The sequence below is a fragment of the Callorhinus ursinus genome, unplaced genomic scaffold, assembly GCF_003265705.2.
Source record: "Callorhinus ursinus isolate GAN/ISIS: 27379988/994484 unplaced genomic scaffold, GSC_fseal_2.0 scaffold4, whole genome shotgun sequence".
NCBI classification, from domain to species: domain Eukaryota; kingdom Metazoa; phylum Chordata; class Mammalia; order Carnivora; family Otariidae; genus Callorhinus; species Callorhinus ursinus.
Genome location: NW_027397066.1, coordinates 28682075 through 28698998, shown reverse-complemented (window position 1 = coordinate 28698998; position 16924 = coordinate 28682075). Strand labels below are relative to the sequence as shown.

Here is a 16924-nt window from a genome sequence, read left to right as displayed (position 1 = left end):
GATAATTTTTTTTATTTGATCCTAACCAAGAATATACTGTTGATGTATATGTATTAGAAGTAGACAAAAATTATACTATGATTCTCACAATGCATCACTTTCCAGCAAGTAAATGTGTCACACCATTAAAAAAATGGAACACAAATTATTTTATCTCTCAAAATGAATTATGCTTCAGAAGTCATAAACAAAAAGAAAACTTACAAAGTCAGAATAAGGGCGCCTGGGTGGCACAGTTGGTTAAGCGACTGCCTTCAGCTCAGGTCATGATCCTGGAGTCCCAGGAACGAGTCCCACATCAGGCTCCTTGCTCAGCAAGGAGTCTGCTTCTCCCTCTGACCCTCTTCCCTCTCGTGCTATCTCTCATTCTCTCTCGCTAATAAATAAATAAAATCTTTTAAAAAAAGTCAGAATAAAAAAGAGGTTTTGAAAATCATGTTTTGTTTCCCCCACCTTTTTTTTTTTTTTAATATATAACTTCAGAGTAGATTCAGCCTGAATTAAGGCACTTCAAAGACTTTTCATAAATGATGTCAAGTAATTTCAATTGAATTGAAGCTGCCAGGTTCAAGAGAGATATTGAAGGTATTAGAACCTAAGGATACTAGAAACTTCACTAGTTTCAAATTAATTTAGAGTATATTAACATCAAATACTAGGAATGCCGGTTAGTGATAGAGTTAGAGAAAGACTTTGGGGCTACTATTCTTGGCTTTCTTTTTGAGTTGTTGTTTATATTTGTAAAGCTACATATAGCCTGTGTTAATGTATTTTCTATCTTCCAGAAACCCAGATTCTATTTTTCTTGGAAATTAAATTCTTGAATGGTTAGGGTTTAGTTAGCCTGTTTAGATATATATACTTCTGTGAGAAATTATCTACTTATGAATGCATCAACATAGAAGGTAAAGTTTGTGTATTTTTATGCTGCTCCAAAATTCCAGTTAACTTACAACAAAATGAGTCAAATCTCCCTGTAGAATTATACTTTTACAACTATTTGCTTTTATGCAATAGGAGAAATGGAATTGTAGTTTTGCAACTTTACATCCCAGTCTGGAAATTAGATTCCATGTTTTAAGTGAAATTCTTGATGCCAGGATATCTAATCTTTATCAATACAAGTGAAGGCAAAACTGGCCAAATAATATTTGCAACTAGAAAAAGATTTTTAATGGAAGAAAGAAAATCTTAAGTGACACTTTTGAAGAAATTGCTGTCACTTCCCCTTTTCCACACCTTCGCTTATATTAGGAACAGCATCCTCTGAACATATTTTAACAGATATTTAGAAGTGATTCCTAGACTGATGTTCATATATTTTATAAAATCCAGTAAGTACAAGAACAACAAATACATGAGTGTGTTTCCAGAGTTTAAGAAAAACTTTAGAGAGATAGCTCTGACAAAGCCTATATTAATTAACCATGGATTTGAAGGTTTCCACTGGAGAGCCATGCAAGCGACAGGAAAAAAGCTTTTAAACCTTCTCTATTTTGCTTTAAACCTGTTCTGTTTTGAAACTTCCTCCATCTAGCTAATTCAGAACCTGCAAGCTACTGTAGCAAGAAGAAATTATTTTTATGTTTTATTAAATTATCCATCCTTACTATAATACAAGTCTTTATATCCAATAGGATCAGAAACCATAGGTGGTAGATTAATCAAAAAAAAGGTGCATATAGCATAAGAAATCATGAAGAAATATGTATACATTTTTTTCTTACATTTCGATTTTAAGAGTGCATTCACACTTGCCAACACTTCACATAAGTCAAAGAATATTTTATGTGTTGTTTTTCCATTGAATCTGTTTTACTGATTGTCCTTTGATAGATTTTAATTTTAATCTAATTTTGTTTTATTTGTTTTTTTGTTTTGTTTTGTTTTTTGAGAGAGCGTGAGAGCAGGTGGGGGAAAGGCAGAAGGAGAGAGAGAATACTATGAGGTCTCCCTGCTGAGCTCGAGCCCCACGCAGGGCCTGATCCCATGACCCTGAGATAATGATCTGAGCCGAAATCAAAAGCTGGGTGCCCAAGCAACTGAGCCATCCAGGAGCCCTTAGATTTTTATATTAACATAACCATGACTCATTTATCATTTCCAGTTTACGTTTCCTTTCAAGAGTTAGATCTTAAAGACATTTAAAAACACACTGACAGAAGAACTAATTTCAGTTTTATTACTTTATTTCTGGATTTTATTTCACAATTATTCTCCCACATGTAATTTCACAGCATGTTTATTAGCAACTTAACTGTCTTGAATTTCCCTCAACATTTAGTTTAGTTTTAATTGCAATGATTCTCTGTCTTTTCAGGCTCTCATTCTAACTATTCATCAAATATTTTATTAAAATATGCAATTAAAATTTAAAATCCAACTTATGCAACCATAGTTGGCAGCAAACATAAATGATGTTCAGTAAGCCTTCAACTCAATTGGTGGGAGTAGCTCAGAGCACAGTGAAAAGTCCATTTTTTTCTGAGGCAAAGGGAAAGGTTGCTGGCTACCTGTCAGTTAAGTGGAGTTTATTTAAGAAATCCTATGCATACCATCAATCTTATTCCAAAATACAATCTCTTCTGTACTCTATTGTTCCTCTGTGGAAGTTATAGTATTGTTAAATCAAGAAATGTTCTAATCCAATATTTTGTTAGATACACTTTGTACATATTTTAAAATGTTTTTATTTAAAGCAGTTTAAAATGTGTATAAGGACAAAAGAAATTGAATACTGAAAACCTAAATTCCATTTTATAAAAATTATTATATTTGATTCCAGAAATTATTTCTAGAAGAAAAAAAGAGTTTAAAGGCCCTCAATAAAAGGGGACATTTCATTTCTTAAAAAAACAGAACTACAGGGAAAAGTGTTCTTAAGAGGGAAATCAGTTAAGACTTGAAATGTTACTTCTTTCAGAAATAGACAAACTGAAAGAAAAGCTTTGAACATGGTTGTATAAAGAGATAAAACAGTGACATCCTTTGACAATAACTTTGAGAAGATATAAAATCATACATATATATTCCAAAATATGTCAAGTGGAGAGAATAGAACATAAAACTTCAATGAGTGGGCCAAGTAGAAAACAGAGTAAAACAGTAAATTTATATACAAATATACCATGAATTTATATTAAATATAAACAGGAATAGATACTCTGATGAAAACACAGATATAAGATGAAATTTAAAAGTTAAAGCCATGTATATGAGCTTACAGGAAATGCAAGCAAAATATAAGGACATAGAAAGTTTGAAATCAAAAGATTTCATCATGCAAACAATAACCAATATAAATCTAGAAGAATTATCGTAAGATTGTTCAGAATAACTTTAAAGAAGAGAACATTGCCAAGAATAAAGAGGGATGTCTCTTTATGACAACATAACCAATCTTCTAGGAATAAAACACCTTCCATAAATTTGAATATAACTAATAATGTTACTCCATAAAATTGACATCATTAAAGGAAGAAATAGTAGATTTAAAAACAATTCTCTCAATGGATAATTTTTAAAAAGAAGAAAAAAAAACCTTAAAAGAAGAAAAAAACTCAATATTGTTACAGAAGATCTGGAAATTTAAAAATGGCTTAGTTGAATACAACTAATACAAAACATGGCACCTGACAATAACAAAACTTAAATATTTTTAAGATAATATCAAAACTTTATCTTATTCTCAGCCATGGAAACAGCTTATATCAATTTCAGAGGATTAAAACAATTTAAAGTATTTCTGGTCACAGCAGAATTAAACTGTAAAATAGTAACCAAAATAAAATAGGAAAATTTTAAAAAATGGCTGAAAATGAATGAATATGCTTCTTAACAATCTATTGGTCCAAAAAAAACTTGAATAATAAAATATTTTGAGCTGAATAATGATGATGTGACCAAAAAATGTGCATTACAGTTGAAATAGTGCTTAAAATAAATTGATAGCCTTAAATGCATATATTAGAAGAGCCTACAGGCTGAAATTCAGTGACCTAAGCTACCTTAAAAAGCAAGAAAATGGGGACATCTGGTAGCACATTCAGTTAAACATCTAACTCTTGTTTCTGGCTGGGGTTGTGATCTCAGGGTCATGATTTCAGGGTTGTGAGAGCACCACCTCTACCCCCCTCCTCAACCCCACATCAGGCTCCATGCTCTGTGTGGAGTCTGCTGAGGATTCTCTCTGCTTCTCCCTCTGCCCCTTCCCACTTGTGCTCTTTCTCAATCTCCCCCAAATAAGTAAATAAATCTAAAAAAAAGAAAGAAAATGAATAGCAAAATAATAGATGGAAGAAACTAACAGAGGTAAAAACAAACACAAACAAAATAGAAAGCAAATATAGAATTGACATAATCAACAAAGACAAAAAGTTGATTTTTTTGAAACTATTAAACTAATTTGCAAAATCCTAACTACTGGACTGATGGACAGAGAAAGAGAAAAAAATACTAATATTGATGATTAAGTCAGGGGCATACTATAGATCAAGAAGACATTAAATAAAACAAAAAGATAATAGAAACAATTTTACAGCAATGAACTTGACAATTTTGATTAAATGGTTTTTCAAAAAATCGACTTTAAATTGAGAGAAATAATCTGAAATATCTAATATCTATTTAAATAACTTAATCTGCTACTAAAACTTGTTTCAAAAACAAAATCCTTGGCCCATATGGACTGGTTAATTCTCCAAAATAATCTCCAATATCTCCAATATATGGAAATAATAACACTAATCTACTACATGCTCTTTCAGAGAAAAACAAGGGAAAGTTTCCAAACGCATGTTATTAAGTCTTAAAACCATGTAACCTAAAAATGGTAAGAATATTACAGGAGAGAAAACTACAGACACAACACTGTGTTACACACACAATGATATGTTAGGAAATTAAAGTCATCAATATGAAAAAGTGGAGTTTATTCCAGGAATGCAAGTGCTAACATGTGACAATCTATAATTAATCACTACAAGATGTCAGCATCAGAGTAAAAAAGAGAATCACATGATCCTCTCTAAACATTCAAAAAAGTATTTGACAGATTTAAACACACCATCATAATTAAAATTCTTTTTGAATTAGAAAGACGAGAGCCTTCTCAATCAGATAGAAATGTTAACATTAAACAAATAGCAAGAAGAATAAAATATTTAAAGCATTCCACTGAAGTCTGGAATCCCCATATTTATTCAACATTCATTCGAGGTCCTGGAAAAGCACACTAAAAAAAAAATCAGTATTTGCAGACTTCATGACAATTAGCATAGTAAATACAGAAAAATCTACAGAAAAACTGTTAGAATTAATAATTCTACCCAGTAAAGTCCCTGGATATGTGGGAAAATATCATTAATAATGAATGCATCTATTGATCGGTCAATCAATCAATTGATCTTCCCACATACCTATGTTGTGTGTATGTTTGTATGCATGTATTTCTGTATGTGAGCAACAAAGAATTTGGAAATAAAATTAAAATGATATTCACTATAGCATCCAAAGTTGTCATGTTTTAAAGCCACCACACGTTTTCTCTGATACCTAAAGGTAACTCATATTCTGCTGAAAATACCTAGATTTTTATCTGGCCACACTGGAAGAATACTCTTATGGACATGTACTGCACAGAGAAATAAAATTAGACTCAAATGCCCAAACAAGTAAGAAAATTTAGCCACATAATGCAACGCCAGATTTCCTGAGTCAGTGAGGTAAGATTAATACATGTTCTGAATTGTGAAGAATCAGCACACTCATCTATTAAGAAGGGAGAGTCTCTTTTCTACTCCTAACCAACATTTATACCCATCTAAACCCTTTTTCATTAGAAGAGTTAGATCTGAAATGATGAATAGATTGTATTCTAAGAATTTTATTACAACCAATAGATTTGTCATTTTGATTCATTTTCATTAAAAAACATAATTTGAAAATAAAAAGTACAAATTCTCATCAACAGATAGATACAGAATGTTAGCCTTTATAAATAGATGCTAGTTTTCTTTACGTCATGAAAATTAATGCATTTATACAATTTTTCAATAAAATAATCATACCTAGACAGCCATCAATTGTACATTTAAAGTAAATTCAAATGAGTTAGAAATATACCTTTGAAAGAGAGGTTTTTGAACAGAAGTAGCAAGTGAACTTTAACTGGAATGGTTCTAGTAAGAACAGCTCTAATTGTTTGGAAAAATGAAAAAAAAATTGCTCTTGTGATTTCTCTGTGACATTCACCCATTGGTTAAAAATGAAATGATACTATGTGATTCATTTTTGGAAATTGGCTACCAGGTGAATACAAGTCAAGAGAAAGTTAGCTTAAAATGTTTATGGCAATAACTAAACTTAAATTCAAAAAATAAAAGGAAGTTGTACATGGATTACAACAATCTTAAAACTTCCTTGTATTTCTTTCTTCCCCCAGCTTTACTGAAGGATAATTGACAGATATAATTTTACATATTTTGAGTGTAGAACGTGATGATTTGATATACATATACATTGTAAAATGGTTACCAAGATCAAGATAATGAACATATTTATCAATTCACATAGTTAACTGTGTGTGTGTGTGTGTCTGTGTGTCTGTGTGTAGTGAGAATGTTTATCTATGCTCAGCAAATTTCCAGTATATAATACCTTATTATTAACTATAGTTACCATGCTGCACATTAGAACCTTAGAACGTGTTCATCCTATAACTGACAGTTTGTACCCTTTGACTTACATCTCCCCATTTCCGCTTCTTCCAAGCCCCTGACAACGACTATTCCATTCTCTGTATCTATAAAACCAGCTTTTTTTTTTTCAGATTCAACATGTAAGTGATACCATATAGTATTTGTCTTTCTATATCTGGTATATTTCACCTAATATAATGGACCTCTAGGCTTATCATGTTGTCCCAAATAATAGCAGAATTTCTTTTTTTTTATGGCTGAATAATATCTAGTGTGTGTGTGTGCGCAACATTTTCTTTATCCACTCATCCATCAATAGACACTTTGGTTGTTTCCATATCTTGGCTATTGTGAATAATGCTGTAATGAACATGAATAGATTTAATACTGATTAATTATACTGATTTAATTTCTGATTTATATACTGATATAAATATATATCAGTATATAATATATATAATATATATATTATATATTTCTGATATATATACTGATATACTGAATACTGATTTAATTTCGTTTGGATAAATATCCACTGTGGGATTGCTGGATCATACAGCAATTCTATTTTTAAGTTTTGAGGAACCTCCATACCATTTTCTATAGTGTTTTCCAATTTATATTTCCAACCAAAAGTGAACAAGTGCTTTCTTTTCTCCACATCCTCACTTGCTATTTTTTAACTCTTTGATAATAACTATTCTGACAGGTGTGAAATGATATCTCATTTATTCTCAATTATTATAATACGGAAAATCTATTCATTCATATTAGGGTTTTGAGTTACAGATAACCACACCTTTCTAGATAGTTTAAGCAGAAACAGATATATTACATTTATTTAACCAACCAATAAAAAATACAGAAGAAATGGAAAATAAGATGTGAATGCTACATGGAAAAAATAATCGCAGCCAAGGAAAATGCCTTTCCATACCACAAAATTCTTCCATCAGGAAACCACTCTTCCATGCTCTTGAATTTGCCACTTATGATGCTATAGACCAAAGATTGACCTTCTACCAGAATTGAACCAAAAGAATCAAATAGCTGTAGCAGTATGTGTAAAAGAAATCTGTGTCACCCCACTCACATCCAATGTTCCATGTTGCTCATGTCTTCTTTCCAAGTCTTTTATTGGAGCTACTGCTTAACCTAACCTAGACCACATCTGGAACCCTACTCTTGTGTCAAGGAAGACTGAGAAGCATTGTTTTACTGAATACAAGGCCAAAGGGGAGTAGAATAGATGTTGAGTAAGCTAATCCATAGAATCACTTTACCACTTGAGCACTCAACATCTATGTACATAGTCACCATATAAAATATAATGGCAACAACACTATGTCCTTGTCTAACAAAACACAATTTTACTTCATAAAAATAAAATCCAATTGCCCTTCTGCCTAAAGTCATAGAGGTAATTCTTCAACGGTCACTATATCAGTCTCTGACTAATATTCAATTCTCCCCAAGTTCAGTTGCAATCCTGTAACACCGTAAATGAGGACTAAATTATATATTTAGAAACAATCTGCATACCTTGAAAATTTATAGAGGAAAGGGAGGAGGGAAGGACAATTGATTAATGAATATAAATATGACATAACAAATGACAGAACACACTTGGCTAGCACCTACATTTCTCCTTTCCGAAATAAATCCCAAGGCAAAAAAATAATATTTATAATTTTCTCCTTACTTACCCCTCCATTTGTCTTCATCCAGTAACTCTAATGGTCAGGATGCTGTACTCGTAGGACCGGTTCAAACAGATATTCTTATGACGTCTCAGTAGTCTAACCTATATGGATTAGGTATAATTTCGACTGTATTTTATTAATAGATATGCAGTTTGATGTGATTTCCCAGAGGATACTTTGAACTCTAGGTTTCTGTTGGTTTGCACATAGGCCCCTGTACACAGAGGCCAAGAAGAGACTGAAGAATGAGGCAGACTACTCCAGACTGATAGGTAGCAGTTTTAAAAAGCAAAGGAAATCACATAGAAAGCTTGTCATGGGCAGCCACAAGATCAGCCGATCTCCACCACCTGCCTGCCAGAATCTTAAAAATTTATACAGAGGCTTTAACCAGGCTCAGTGACGTATACCATCCAGATGATCTCAACACCACACTATTATCTTAAGGCTGTACTCTTGGACAAGGCAGCTTGTAGCTGAGGGAAGGTAAGTAAAATGCACATTCCAAGGACAGGGCAAAGAGTGAGGAGCCTCTGATTGTCTGCATCCAGTTCACAGGTCAACCAGGAGTCAAGTCCTTTCTATGCCAACTGGCATCAGCTTCAGTGAATCTACTGTGGTTACAATGCTATTTTCTCTTGATAATTAGGATCAAGGACCCCAGCCAAAACATTAATCACTTTATTTTTCTGCTTTTTTTAATTTTTGAATAAGAAGTTAAAATTGCTATATTGAGCTGTTCTATATTCTTCTAAACAGAACCACTGTAGACTTTTTCAGTGGAAGCAACACTGTTGGATATTAAGCCCTCTGAATCAGCAGAACGAATATCTGTAGGGATGAGAATCAAATATTTTCAAGCAGACCTTTTGGGTATATTAATGAATTGTTCCACTCCTATTTATGTTCTTCATATTAGTACCTTAATAATGTGCTTTTGAGATTTGAGATTATATAATGGTGACTTCTTCAAAAAATATATCTTATTCTGTAAGCCAGCACCCTAAGCTTGAGAGATGGAGATCTTACAGAATTAGAGCTTTATCCTCAATGCCAGTTCAAGAATTTATAAGTAAGGCTGTCAGAGAAGTTACTTAGCACTCATTAATGGAGATAATACTTCAAATAAAACCCAGACAACTGGACCTTTAGACATTTTACTATGATCCATGGGTTACCTTCTGTATTATTCTTTTATTTCTGAGAAACAAATTGCCAAAAATATAGCTACTTGGCACAACACAGACTTATCACCTCACAGTTCTATAGGTCAGAAGTTTGGCAGTCTTGAGTGAATACTTCCTTTTAGGGTCTCACAATGTGAAAATAAGGGATGTATAGGCCTGGACACTTATCTGAAACCCTGCAGGAATGTTTATTTCCACACTCATTCATTCTTGGTAAAATTTACTTCCATGTGAACATAGTACTTCCATGTGAACATAGTTGCTTCCATGTGAACACAGCTGAGTCCTGGTTCTCAGCAGTCATTGTTCTCAACTTCTAGAGGATTCCTACATTTTATGGCTCATAGTCCCCCATATTGCCTCAAAGTCATCAGTGGTAGGTTGAGTCCTTCTCACATTTTAAATTTTAAATTTCTCTGGCCATCACTTCTGTTCATCTCCCTTGTCACCAGCCAGAGAAGGATCTACATTTTAAGGGTTCATATGATTAGATTGACCCTATAGCTGTCAGGGTTCTCCAAAGAAACAGAGCTAATAGAATGCACATACTCATATGAAATCATGTTACTTATATGTGTATAAAATTATCTATTATATACAATTATATATTATCTATTACATACACTTATGTGTATATACATATATGAGAGAGAGTGATTGATTTACATTAAGGAATTGGCTGACACAATTGTGAAGGCTGTCAAGTTCAAAATCTGCATGGTAGACCAGCAGGCTGGAAATCTAGGGAAGAGTTAATATTATAGCCTGAGACTTCAGGGAGTTTGCTGACAGAGTCCCCTCCTCCTTGAGGGATGTTAATCTTTTTCTTAAGCTCTTCAAATGATTGGCTGAGTCTCACCCACGTTATGGAAGTTAATTTGCTTTACTCAAAGTTTACTGATTTAAATGTTATTCTCATTCAAAAAAACACCTTCCCAGAAACAGCCAGACATGTTTGGTCAATTATCTGAGTACAATGGCCCGGCCAGGTTGACACATAAAATTAACCATCACAAGTCCACTCCTTGTCTACTTGGCAACTATACACATTTACATTAAACAATATTTAATCTCCAAATAAAGACAAAAGCATAAATGTGCTTTTGTTGTATACTATCATGTTGTATACTATCCTGCAAACTGTGAAAATACACTACCTTTTCCCCAGAAGAGGATACAAAAACCCTGGGTAATGGCCACTTTTCTTCTTAATATCCTGTAATAAATACTATTTTATAAACTTAACAGTACTTAAATACTATGATATAAAATCAATACATTTTATTTTATGTAATAGAGGATCAGAGAGGGAAAAAACAAAGATAAAAAAACAAACATTTTCATAATTCAATAAGGAAGAAATATAACTTACAGTGTTCATTTCTGTAACTTGTTTCATGGTTGTAGCTGGTATTTGTAACTACTTTCTTCCACTGCCAATTCTGTATACTTTTTGCTCTTAGCTAGCACCTCAGCTGATCATGGTTCTTTACCCAAACCTACATTCCTAGAGTCTGGGTCATTAGTCATCTTGCCTTGGGTTTTTATAGTTTTTCCATTGGAATTAATCACAGGGCAAGGTAATAGTAAGAGACATCTAGGGGAATTCCTCCATTCTAGACACAATCTTATCTCCATTGTGTAGTAGCAGCTCAATTTTCTCCTGGGAGTAAGGCTCAATTACTGTAGCCAGTATAATAATGCTTTTTTCTTGTCTGTTGATTCAGAGGCATGAGGCATGTCACATTGCTATGTGACAATCTTAACTTCCAGTTCAATGGAATCTATTGTATCTCCTAAAAGATGCCTCCCTCTCTGTGAAACTAAGACCCCTAGTCCAGTACAGCATAAAATCATAGGAATAAGAAGCAAAAATTTTACTAGGGGATCAGTAGGGGTAAGAATGAATATTGCCCCTCCCATTGCCAGCCCCTGATTTCTAAACCTTTGAATACTGGCAGCACTGACTTAAAGTATACAACCTCCAGGAGGATACGGCCCTGGTCCTAAAAGGTGCTGCCATATACTTGGTGGTAAAACTAAGTATTCAAAGGTTGTTTCACCATTCTATTAATCCAGTTACTTCAGAATGGTAGGGAACATGGTAAAACCAGTGAATTCCATGAGTTTGGGTCCATTGTGACATTTTATTTGTTGTGAAGTGAGTTCCTTGCTTAGAAACAATGTTGTGTGGATTATGGATGGATGGGTCTGAACTTTCACAGATGTCCAAGTTGGAGATGCAAGGTTTGGGTACTAACGTAATAAAATACAAGATGGAAGGTTTGGGCATTAAAATGATAAATTTTAGGAACTGACATTTCTCTAAAGCACTACTAGCCCCAGTTAACACCTCCTCACTATGGAATCAAAACTAGCTGGCTGTGCCATCAACCCCCTCAGCATTTGGGCCTTCTCCCTGCTTTCTACCATGGTAAAGAATAATGGCCTTTCTAAGCAATTACAACAAAAGCATTACTTACTCTTCCAAATTTGTCTAGAGTAGAGTAGCCCTCTGACATCCAAACCTCTCTAGGATGAGGAAATTTCTGCCACATCTCTGCAGAACTGTGCAAGACCATCTCCCAGAATATCAATCACTGTGGAATGCCGTCCTTCTCTTTCCCTCTCACAGGACAAGTCTGATAATGCTGAGATAATGGGAAAAAATCATGATACGCATAGAATGATCATCATCGTTAACCGCTATTAACCACCCACAATGCATGAGCCCTTTTTGAAATGTAGATTTGGATGAAGTACCTGCCCAGACTTAATTATATGCTACAATCAATGAATATATAATTCTTAAACATCATACAAAAATGATGCCTCATCTGGATCACATTCTTAGCTCCTAAGAGTTATCCACTCACTCATTAATTTATTCACCAAATAGTGATCAATCAGGGTACCAAAATAAGTCATTGTCCAAAACGGCACAAGGAAATTGACCAGTGGAAGTGTAACCTTGGTCCAAGACAACACACAATGAGAGACAGGAGCCATGGCAACGAAAATGCTATGGACTTCACAAACCAGCCTCCATTTCAGAGGTTACCAGAGTCTGAATTTCATAGACAGTTACAATTTAAATAGGAACAAAAACTTTCCTTTTGTGCAAATAAGAAATTTAAAAAAATCATAATTGCTATAATTTTATGAAAGGATATTTTTAACAGAAAAAGAAAAAAAAGGTCAGGAAAGTTATTTCAAAACAAAGGACAATTTTTCAACTAAATTACTTATGTATATGAAAACTTCCTGTACACATTACTTACTTTTCTTCTTTCTTTGAAGACCAGTAAAAAGATTTTAAAATGGATTAAAACTAGTCAGAAGACGGGTACTGAGAAACTGTGTTCTGGTAGCTTAGAAACCTGTCTTTGAGACTTGTTGTGGGTCCATGCATCATTCCATGGGCATTTAGTGAATGCTAATTCAGGCGGCCTCCACATGTAATGCAATAGACTTGGGCAAAAGACAGTCCAAAACAAGTCCTGTGCATAGCCCTAGCTTCCTATCCCTCCTACCGGCTGGCTGAGAGACAAGTTAGAGATAAACTACCGGAGCTGATGTGAGCTGGGCAACAGCAGAGTCACCCACCCTAACTCCAGAGGTACGTGACCTGGCTCTACCTTTTTTTTTTTTTTTGAGCTTTTATATTTGAGTTTATTCTTCATTTAAAACACTACTATAGTTGAATATTAAAACAAAAACAATAGCAAGTAGTGAGCTATGATTATAGTCCTTCACTCATTCACTACTGCATATAAAATGCCAGCAGTGTTTTTCACTGGCCCCATTAAGAGGTCTGACACTGAACACCACCCCTGGGATGATGTTCATCATCCTCATAGGCTTCCCCATTGTAATGGCGCCGTCTTTCCTGATTTGGATCAAAGTCCACCAGTTCTACCTGGTCCATTTCATCAGTCTCTTCTACTTCCTTCCTCTCAGGTAGGAGTTTTTCCAGCAAAGAAAGTTTATCAGGAGAGAGAAAGCCATTCTCAAGAAAGTTTACCTTAAATTCAATGATTAGGCGACCCTTCTCATATGGTCTACGATAAATTGGCATGCCTTCATTTAGCACACACTTGATATCTCCATGCTTGACAATTTGACCTGGGTGAGAGGTGATGACGATGGTTCGGTTGTCAAGAGTAGATATTGGCTTTTGAAAGCCACACAGTGCTTCAACCAGCTGTATGTCCATACACATGAAGAGGTCTTCTCCTCGCCGAGTAAAAACAGCGTGGTCCTTCTGATCTAAAACAATGATAATATCTCCTGGTTCCAGTCCTGGTTCTTGGTCTCCTTCACCATGGAATGTTATCTTCTGGCCGTCCTTCATGCCTTTGTCAATATGAACTTCTAGAATCTTCTTCTCTCGTACTATCTTCCTCCCATTGCAGCTTTTACATCTGTCTTTGGGACTGATCCGTTCCCCATGGCCCTGGCACTCCATGCACACAGACTGAATTTGCTGAACCATTCCAGGTCCTATCTGATGAATTCTTATTTGCATTCCAGTACCTCGGCAATTGGGACAACATTCGACTGCTCCTTTCTTACCACCTCGGCCTTCACATTTATCGCAAATCACATTCTTTTGCAGAGCTAGTTTTCGTGTTGCACCATTATATAAATCTTCTAAGGTTACTGAGAGCTGATGCACAACATTTTTACCTCTCCTTTCTCTCTGCATCCTTCCTCCTCCTCCAAAAAACATATCAAAGATGTCCATGGGGGAGCCAAAACCACCACCAGCTCCACCTTCTTTAATTGCCTGTTCTCCTCCTTTGTCATATAATTCCCTTTTCTTTGCATCAGAGAGTACTTCCTAAGCTTGAGAAATCTGTTTAAACTTCTCTCCTTCATTTGGATTCTTATCAGGGTGGTACTTCAAGGCCAGTTTCCTGTAGGCCTTTTTCAATTCCTCTTGGGTGGCATTGGGTTTGACCCCCAAAACATCATAGTAAGTGGTTTCTTTCACCATTTTCTACAGCCGGTGAGAGGGCCGAGGCCGGTGTGGGGGAGCGGGAAGGGGCGCGTTGCTGGGCGCAGCTCGGGCAGCCGCCGCTGCTCCGCGTCTCACCGAGCGTTCTGGAAAGTTCCCGACCTGGCTCTACCTTTAACAACCTGGGGAGAAGGCTAAAAATACTGAATCTAAGGCTCCCTCTCAGAATTTTGATTTGTTGGGTGCAGGGTTGCCTTGATAATATCATTTTATTCTTTATGACAGTCATAAGATACACATGGTTTAAAAACCCAACTAGTTATAAGAGGCTTAGAATAAAAATAACTGTCACCTGGCCCTGCCCCCCCATCTCTGGCTCCACCTTCCTTTAAAGTGAATTTTTCTGGTATTTACCTCTATAATTCTTGATAATATGCTTGAAAAGCTAGATCTTAATTTATCCATTGAGCACACTGAGTACCTTCTCTCTCATGGTGGCAGAATAATGTTCCCTCAAATATGTCTACAGTCTATTTCTCGGAACCTATAAAAATGCCACTTTACATAATAAAAGGAACTTTGCAGGTGTGTTGAAGTAAAGGCTCTTGAAATAGGGAAGATTATCCTGGATTATTCAGGTTGGTCCAATATAATCACAGGGTCTTATAAGAGGGAGAGAGGGGGCACCTGGGTGGCTCAGTCGGTTAAGCGTCTGCCTTCAGCTCAGGTCATGATCCCGGGGTCCTGGGATCGAGCCCCGCATTGGGCTCCCTGCTCAGTGGGGAGCCTGTTTCTCCCTCTCCCTCTGGTGCTCCCCCTGCTTGTGCTCACTTGCTCCTTCTCACTCTCTGTCTCTCTGTCAAATAAATAAAGAAAATCTGAAAAAAAAAACAACAAAGTAAAGAAAGAAAAAAGGAGAGAGGTGGGTAGAATCAGAAAAAGGAGATGTGAGCCTGGAGGTGGAGTTTGGCCTTTGTACTTTGAGGGACATTTTTAGGGGGTTTCAGGAGGAACAGAGCTGAACTTGTATGCTTCATCCACCTTGTTTAAAAGGACATTTTTCTGTGCCAGTATTCCCTGAGGGAGAGATGTAAAATCTTTTGAGAAGGCTCATCTATGGAGGTGTACAAAACAGACCCAGGAGATTCTTCTCTTGCCTCTCACAGCCAATCAGCAAATCCTGCCATCTCTCTTTCATAATATGACAGACACTAAGTATATCTTCTCATCTTACTACCTGGTCCAAACCACCTATTCTGTCTGGGATTCCTGCAGTTGCCTCTGACTGGGCATTATGAATCCAGAAAGACTCCCAAGCCAGCACTTCTCAAACTTTAATGTGCACACGAACCAGAAAGAATACTAGTAAGTGCTTCTGACACTGAAATGTGCAAATCCACTTCCAGATTCTGATTTAGCAGGTGTAAGACAAGGCCTGAGATCCTGCACCTCTAACATGTGTCCAGGTGCTATTGTCTCCCAGCCCACTTTCAGCAGCAATATCTTGACTGAGGTTGAAGATACGGTCTACCTTGTCCCAGACATGCAGGCTAGAGGCTGGACCCTCACCTCTCATTTCCCTACCTGTGGGCAATTATTCTACCAACCAGAGAGTGGTTCCCTTCTCTGGCCCCAGAGATCTAATGGCATAAAAGCTGAGGTACCTGGGAGTACTGTCCTTTGGGTGAATCAGTGGCTGGACTGAGATGATTGCTCAAAAGACATGACTCTTTCGGACAAGCACCACTGTCTTTTCCAACCTTCTCTTAAACTCTCTATCCCCCAAAGATATTTAGGTACAACAGCAATCTCTTTAAATCTCTTCAAAGATACACTCTCCCTGAACAGGCAATCATGTAGGATACAGTTTGTTTTCTGTATCATTCTCAGTCTAATAAACCTTTATTATCACCAGTAGTTTTAATGATGACAGTATCTACCCTTAGTTGAGACTCTTTTATCTGCTTAGCACTATTCTAGACATTTCACATTCAGTTTGGTTTAATCCTCACACTTATGCCATGGGACAACTATCACTGCCCTCTAAAGACGAGGAAATGGAAATGCAGAGACAATAACTTGCTCAAATCACAAAGCCCGAAAATGACAAGAGTCAGGATCCCAGGGCACCTGTCTGACTCCTGAGGTCATGTTCTCCCTTAAGCAAAATCATGTCAGGCCTTGAGCTCCAGGAAGTGAAGGAAGAAGAGAAAAAAAACAAAGCCAACAATAACAACAAAAAAAGCAAACAAAACAAAACTCAAAAAACAAAACACGGAGTCTTTTGTTCTTCATGATCTTAACTTCCCAGAGGAGTTAAGGACAGCCACACCGTTTGCAGGCACACGCAGTGCACCCTGCACATGCATGCACAGG

General features: G+C 36.0%; 1 pseudogene; it reads right to left on the bottom strand.

Moving 5' to 3' along the window:
• Positions 1-13237: 13237 nt before the first annotated feature.
• On the bottom strand, positions 13238-14700 carry LOC112836024 (dnaJ homolog subfamily A member 1 pseudogene; annotated as a pseudogene).
• Between the last annotated feature and the right edge of the window lie 2224 nt (positions 14701-16924).